Source organism: Nuphar pumila, chromosome 9 (genome assembly GCF_984573655.1).
Source record: "Nuphar pumila chromosome 9, dmNupPumi1.hap1.1, whole genome shotgun sequence".
NCBI classification, from domain to species: domain Eukaryota; kingdom Viridiplantae; phylum Streptophyta; class Magnoliopsida; order Nymphaeales; family Nymphaeaceae; genus Nuphar; species Nuphar pumila.
Window position 1 is genome coordinate 126,180,255 of NC_143257.1, and position 8,514 is coordinate 126,188,768.

General features: G+C 39.1%; 1 long non-coding RNA gene across 1 annotated transcript; it reads right to left on the bottom strand.

The window, feature by feature from the left end:
* Positions 1-5,517: 5,517 nt before the first annotated feature.
* On the bottom strand, positions 5,518-7,526 carry LOC149829334 (uncharacterized). The gene is made up of 3 exons (XR_016434441.1): positions 7,447-7,526; positions 6,814-6,984; positions 5,518-6,122 (listed from the first exon to the last, which is right to left on the bottom strand). It is a non-coding gene; the product is annotated as an uncharacterized LOC149829334 (long non-coding RNA).
* Positions 7,527-8,514: the final 988 nt, after the last annotated feature.

Sequence of the window (8,514 nt, forward strand, 5' to 3'; positions counted from 1 at the left end):
TATTTGTGTCTCCCCCATTTGAGTCATTAGGTTGTGGCAAATTTTTATTTTTAGCTAGGCCAAGGAGAAAACGTCTGTTATAAATTTATCGATTGCACATTGGTAGGCTTCCTGTTGATAAGACCCTTGAGGCCCTCTTGTCCATTGGAGAGTACATCCAGCTTCAACCTTGCAACAAGAGTCTAGAGATGCTCATGTGGTTTGGAACTCGTGACGTCCCTTGAACTTTGTGAAGTTCACAAGTTGCTCCTACCAAATGAGCAGAGTATTTACGGGCACCTAGAGTGTGACAATTACAAAATGCTCAATGCCTGATTTCAAACTTCATCACACACTCAAATCTCAATGGGCGGGAAGAGAGAGAGAGGGACCAAGGCCTAGGAACTAGCTGGGTATCAAAGATATGAAGCACGAGTAGAGGGAGGGAAGAGGCTGGGTCTGGTACACGAGCAGAGCTTGGGCTGTTTGGGATCCGCTAGTTAAGGGTACACCCCAGCTTGAGATCCGCTGATGAGCTCATCACTAGCTGAGCTTCGGGAGTTGATCTTGAGCTGGCTCATTTCTTTTAAATTTATTTTTAGGTGCTTTTTAAGCTTGATATATATGAGTAATGCTATGGTGCTCCAAAAGTACTTACCCTCACATGCTAGAAATCATGGTTGCAGGTTATATCTTCTCAATCAAACCTTATGGATGTACTCAACATAGTTTATTTGATATGAATCATGCTCTTAATCATGTTTTTGGATATAAAAATAATATTTTTTAAGTAATGAAAATTTAATAGTTGTTGATTTTTAAAGTTGTGAAAAAACATACATATATTCTATAATCACATGATCTAAAACTTGTCTTCTACTAAATAATGCTTATAGATCATATATATATATATATATATATATATATATATATATATAGGGTTTGATCAATGGAAAAAGTTTAAGAAATTTGAAAATTTAAAGCTTCTATTAGGTGAGAGTAGATACTCCGGGCATACCCTATTGTTACTATATATATATATATATAAAATAAATTTATAAAATATAAATAATATATATTATATACATAAATATAATATATAATATTATAGACCCCCAATATGTTTTTCACCACAAAAATTCATGTCTTTAGATTGTCGATCTGATTTTGGCTTTATAAAATGACCTATTTCTGATTTTTTGCCAACATGAAAGTTATAAAGGATATTCTTAGCTTTGCAACACATAAAAAATTACTTCAATCCTACATTGAAGTACAAAATTATAGCCAAAATACCATTCTTTCTCTTTAATAACAACTCTTGTCGTTAGACTTCCTTGAATTGTCATCAAAGCTCTTAGGATTGTCATCTTTGCTCAAGCATTATTATCAAAGTTTTTCAGTTGTCACCATTAACTTTGAGTTATCGTCAGTGGGACCCCCTATTTCTGGAAGGTCATGTCATCTACCTTTAACGTTGTCGTCACACCCTCTTCGGTTGTCAACATTGTCAACCCTACTCAGAGTTGTTAAAACTCAGTTGTCGTCAGTCAGATTTTCTAACATGCTTCTTGAGCGGGATTCAGGCTCTCAATCTTCCAAAACCATAATAGAAGGCCACCCCCTCTCATTTTCCTTTTCCTTTAAGAGAACCTTCATCCAATGCAATAAAATCCAAATATGATCTCATCCATTCATTCAAAGCTAACCCTTATAAACTGTACATCTAGATAGATCCAGGATACCAAAAAATATATACTTGGATCTATCTAAAAAATTATAAATAAGAATGCATTCTCTCTTATTTTATAGATCTGGTCTTCATTATAACTCCTAGTATTGTTACTCTACCGAAATCCCGGACCCAAACGTAGCTTAGTCGACTAACCAACTGGCCTAGTCCAAGCCTTCATTAAACCTAGTTTAGGATCCGTATCCCCCAAGTTTCCTATCTTTGAAAACTGCGTTAAGCTCATGTTGCTCGTGTTCTTGCATTCGTCAACCGTAGAAAAGGCTACCTAAGATCGATGTGAGATTTTGTTTTTATTTTAAATTTGTATTGTATTTATTTGATTAATTTTATTTATGTTTTAATAATCTAACATGTCGTATTTTGTTTGTCTTGTGTTATTTTTGAGTTTTTGTGGTTTTCGTCACCAAACTCACTTTTTTTTAAGATTTACGAAAAAGGTACAAAACACCACCACTACATGTACAACGATCTAAGAGTTTTTTATTAAGCTGACCCCTACTCATCCAAAGAGGAAATATTTTCTACCTTGAAAATATACTTCACAATTTTCTCAATTTTGAATTTAGTTTTTCGAACCCATATCTAGAAATAAATTTTCTTTAGTGAAAAACTCTTGTTTTTAATTTATTAAAAATAAAAGAGATCAACAAATAGATGAATAAGATATATAATATATAACTATATAATATTCAAAACGAACCTATACTAGCGGAGCTTGCCATGTTAATGGTTGACATATTTACTTAAACGAGCTTGGCCCGTAGCTTGGCTCACCTTAAGCCGTGCATGCTCGTCTCGTTTCCCAACCTTAAGCCCCAAAGCCAGGAGACGATGAAGAAAGGAGTAGCTAAGGGGGTTGGTGGGCCCCCATTTAACCGGCTGGCGACCAAAAACAAAAGGGCACGTCTCAGTGATTTCCCAATCACTGACAAGATTGGTAGGGAACAAGGCTCGCATATATACATGCAAACCGAAGGTGGACCCCACCAAACACAAGTGTATGTGAGAGCTGGGCCCCATGTGAATTGAATGTGAGAGCAGGCTCAGTGTGGATGACGTAAATTGTATGTTTACCACAGAAGGGTCTGGATCTTATCTTAGTAGGGACCCGATCAGATCTAAATCAATGGATCCAAAACATTATGTAAAATGGTTGACTGAGGTCAGACATGAGCTCACTGGTACCCATATTGTCAAATACGTTGAGGCCACAGTATATCCCTTTGACGGCCACAAAGCATTTTCCACGTACCGTGTCGTGTCCCTTTGTCACAGGGTCCCAAACTGTGTGTCTCTATGACATGGTCAAGTGGGTCATTGTACTTGGGCCTCTCAGTGTCTAGAACAGTATTATATACTGTGACTAGAACAGTATTATATACTTTTCTGACATGCTTTCATGGAAACCTTTAGTCGACTTTTTTTTTTTTATTTATTACACACAAGTTGGGGTGTCAAGGGGTCGGGTTTGGTTCAGACCCAGGTGGAATCAGATTTGGACCAGATTTTAGAGTATGGTATCGGCTCCAGACCTGGGTCTAATCGGGTCTACTATAAGAAAAACCATACTAGGACTCAATAAGAACTAGCTATATATTGAATCCTACCTGAACCATATACCCAGTAAAATAATAATTTTTTTTATCATTTTTACATTGAAAAACTGTGGGTCTTAATCAAAACTCGGGTCAGGCCTGAGTCTGGTATAAAATTTCACAAACTATACCCCGGTCCATGTATTAATCGAACATTCAGGTCCAGACCCAAATCTTAATGGGGTCTTCTTATTTGTCACCGTATTCGGACCTTATACGGTTTGGTCTGGGTAAACTCAGCCCCCGTTGACACCCAGAACAGAAGTGACAAAACCATTAAATGAGCAGATGTCGTACATGACCCACAGGCTTGGACACTCAAACGATCTGAGTTCGGGCAGCCACCAGGCGAAGCAGGTTATATGTTCTCCCCCCGAACAGGGCATTTCATGCTCGGGGGTCCCAAAAAGCACCACGTATTTAAGCCTCTGTGTCTCGTATCGCCATGTTTGTCAGCATTAATTAGTATTGGAGTTTGATGCGATTGCAAAGACTTAAGTACCCTCTCTTTCATTGGTGCCAAAAAAAATAACGATTCTAGAAAAAGAGTGATTGTAAAAACTTAAGTGCCCCGAAGATGATTATTTAAGACTCAGTCTCTGCACTGCAGGATTATCTGAGAAAGAAATCTCTCCTGGAAGAGGCCATGAACATCAACCTTTTCACTCTCTCTCTCTCTCTTCTCTTTCTGCTTTTGTGCACATCCAGCAGAAGATCCTACATTGCTCCATCAAACACCGACTGACCTGCACATTGACTGTTGTGGAGTCTGATTCAGAGTTTTGACCTTTACAGGATGAGGGTTTGGAGGCTCCTCCCAGCGTGGGTAGCATCATTCAACTAAATGAGTTATGGAGCCTGATTCAGAGTTTTTACCCTTACAGAAGGGAGGTCTGAGGGCTCCTCCCGTGGATAGCATCATTCAACTTGATGAGTTGTGGAGATTGATTCAGAGTTTTTGCCCTTACAGGAGGAGGGTTTGGGGGCTCCTCCCAACGTGGATAGCATCGTTCAACTTGATTCGTTGCGGAGTCTAAATCAGAGTTTTTGCCCTTACAGGAGGGGGGTTCGGGGGCTCCCCCACTCCTGTAAGGGCAAAAACTCTAAATCAGGCTACACAACTAATCAAGTTGAATGATGCTACCCACGTTGGGAGGAGCTCTCTTCTGTAAGGGCAAAAACTATGAATCAGGTTCAACAACTCATCAAGTTGAACGATGCTACAGTCAGTGTGCAGGTCAGTTGGTGTTTGATGGAACAATGTAGGATCGTCTGCTAGATGTGCATAGAAGTAGAAAGAGAAGGGAGAGAGAGTGAGAGGGTTGATGTTCATGGCCTTCTCCAGGGGGAACTGTTTGCCTCCCTTGATTTCTTCTCTAGAGAGAGAGGGGGGGGGGGGGTTACAGTGTTTTACGGAAAATGAAGAAGAAGAAGATGATGATGAAAAGTTCAAACAGACATTTTTGATGGCTCAGGTTCGTTTCGCCGAATGACCATCGGATCGTCGGCTCACCATCGTTTCGCCGGATCACCATCGGCGAAATGATTAAGGTTCGTTTCACTGTGTAGACTTTGAAGAGTCAACATCATCCTTGACTTTCTGGATGGAGGACATATTTGTCCTTTTTTTGAACCATTTTTTTTGAATGAAGGTCATTTTTGTTATTTTCTCAAACCATCGTTTTATGAAAAGAATAGCAAGAAAGGGTACTTAAGTCTTTGCAACCACACCATACTCCAATGCTAAGCGATGTCAACATACACGGGAATACGAGCCTCATGTGCTTGTATACGTGGTGCTCATTCAGACCCCGAACACAGATGTGGGATTCAATGAATCATCGGGGGAGAACATACACCACCCTCTCGCCACCAGGGTTTGTTTAACCCGATTAAGCTCGATCACATTCGAGCCTAATAATTTATGTATATCTTATTTTTAATATCAATAAGAGATATCTTAAATCGATCTTAAAATGGTGAACGGTTCAGCAATAGACTATACACCAAGCAGATCAGGTCATGCTGAACATGATTTTTAAAAAAAAATCATCTCTTTTGCGGATATCCTTCGTAATAATAAATGCAAAGATGAACAAAAAACGAGTTTATGGGGTTAAACAGAACTTCACACTTCTGTATCCTCTATTTATAGGACTATTAGGAGCTATATATTTGGAGGCACCTCACTTGTGCAGAAAGAGTAGGATAAGTTGCTTTGCATTATGTAGTGAACCTCACATATATCTCCTGGAGGTCTTCTCAAATAGACTGTGTTTATTCACTATAACATACCTCTAAGAATACAGTCAAACATTCACAAGACATTCACTGAATGGGAGCACAGTTGTAATATGGCAGTATCCTCTGCAACAGACAAAGGTGAAACTTTCAATCTATTCATATGTATAGATAGTAGTAAAATAGTTCTTAACTTTATCATAAGATGCAGGAAGCTTGCTTTCTGGTGTCTTCATCTGGCACTGGTGCATGTTATGTAACCAACAATGTCAAATCTTCTCAAACTTCAATGGTGACCAACTTGGTCCTTTAGCACAAGCGAACCTTGGGGAGGGGGAAGTGTGTTTCCAAAGACTTGGTACACCAAGTTGTACTGGTCCATTCCTCCAGATGATTGATCCCCAGAGCTAGCACCACCAGTGGCACCATCTGAGGAATTTGGATGTGGATGACTATGTGTGCCATCATATACAACTTTGACAAATGAATTGGAAGTACTCCACTCTACTTTCTTCTTGACTTTGCACCTGCCCCTTCGGCACCTGAAGTAGCTCCTGCCATTTCCGAAAAAGATTTAGTTGCTAGCCTCTAAAAATCAACAATTTAGAAACTTGGCAATTTAGTAGAACACAGGTACATATATAAGTAGACATCAAAGGGTAAATATTTGGTGCTATTGAAGGCACAAAACTATTGAGTATAAATCATCTTCTTTTCATACTTTTAGATTTTTTTGTAAACCGGAGCTTGTGGATGTGATCTACAAGGTTTGTTTAGTAGAAAATGAATTTTAAATCATGTGATTGTGTCATGTAAGCAGGTTTTTTAAAGGGTTTCAATAATCAATGACCCACAATGCACTAAAATTTTAGACTCAAAAAATCATAATTTCACATCGAAATAACATGATCCAAGGTTTGATCCTTAGCAAAAAAAAAACATGCTGAACATTATATGGTCAGGTTGAGTAAAAAAAGCTTGAACTGATGATTTCCAGCTCAATAGTTACGTGCCTTCAATAGCGCCTAATATTAAACCTGACAGCAAATTAAATAAGGAAAAAGAGGCAATTCACTGCGGTTGTTGAGAATTGCTAATCTTTCCAAAGATCACTTTGAGAGATTCGCACTGATTAGAGATTCATCTTGTGGGTCAATGATACAAAACATTGGGTGTTATTCTTATGCTGGCCCAAGATCTTTGTTCAAGCTAATATAATGGATTTTTTTGTGTAACAAATTTCACCTGTTCATTGATATTCCTTTTATGAATTTCTGCCCATACTTCTTCCATGAATATCCATCATCTGCAAGCGCTGGTCCAAGAACCATTGCCCTACTGTAAGCTTCCTCTTTACCTTCAATTCCAGACATATGTCCTATTGCATCATCTTCCTCTTGGTGTTCAACTGGCACCCTAGACACAAAATAGCACCACAAATCATCAACTTTCTAATTTTTTTTTTGGATGAGCAACTTTGTAAATTTTAGAATGCTAGACAGATAGAAATTCATCAGGAATACAGACATACGCATACTCTCACATTGTAGCCTTAGACACGTGAAATGATATTCGTATCAGAATAGATACCCTCTCTCTCTCTCTCTCTCTCTCTCTCTCTCAATAGCAAAGAAAAGTTTGAAAAACCATAAGATCTTTCTATCATATGTACTCTCTCTCTCAATAGAAAAGAAAAGTTGAGAGGCCATAAGATCTTTCTATCATGAATATGTACTCTCTCTCTGTGAAATATGAACAGACATGAACATCCAGGAGACTGAACCAAGAAAGCATGCAAGAAGACCCTATCATTGCAGAGCTGCTAAGAAAAAAAAAAACAAATCAGAAGCGGGGGAAATAAAAAGATAAAAGGCTTACTGCACTTGATAGTGGGCTTAAAGAGAGTAAGCCATGGTAGTCTCCAAGCAAGATATGGGGAAAAGCTGTGCCGGTAGTAGCATATTTAGCTCTCTCTCTCTCTCTCTAGTTTTTGCTTTATAAATTCTCAAATAAATAATGACTTTTTTTATGTGGAAGAAGGGAAATGATTGAGGGTGAAATTGGTGCTTATCCCCTCCATATGAACCTTCCGGATGACGTCCACACCTTGACATCATGATTCATCAAACTTGGATCACAACAGCAAGGTTAACCTGCCCATATATCTTGCATGAGAACTCTGCCATCATGACATAGCTTTAGAATCCACGGTTGAGATTGAGGGAGCATCCAAGGTACATGCGTCCTGTTTCCATGTAATTCTCTCCCACAGAAAGCATTAAATCACAAGAGCCCGGACCACCGCGGGGTCGCCTGCCTGGCCAGCAGGTTGATTGTGAGAGCGCTGAAATGAAGGCACCGGATCAAACCTTGCTGGCACGTGGGTGCATCCGTAGCTTTCTAGAGGTGGGCCACTCAAGGCAGGGTGAACGTGAGGCTCCCCTTGCTTCAGAGAGGGTTTCCAAAAAGCCACAAGAGCCCACCTTGACATTTTTAAAAGTGACCATCTTGCCCATTAGGCACATTGTTTGACGAAAACGTGCACTTAATACAATATGTCAACTTGGAAAAGGTTGGTGTCTAATGGTGTAGCTGTTTAGCTAACTGTGGGATAAGATTGGCTTATTATATTAATTAAGCTTCATTTTTCATTTATATGGGTATCTAAACACCTCACCAAAGGAAAGCTTTGTGTCCAGGTCATAGTTGCATTGGTACTCGATGGAGCCATCACGTACCCGCACCCATATCCATTTTTTTGCCAACTATGGTCCAGGTCTTGACTTAGTGCTTGGTTTGTTTTAAAATAACTAAACAAGGGAAGCAAAAACACAACAATATTTGAGAAGAGAAAGAGAGAAGAGAGGAGAAAGCACCAGATTTACATTGCTCTGCTGTTAAGGAACTGCCGAGCAAGGGCGAAAATGCTATAAATAAAAACATTTT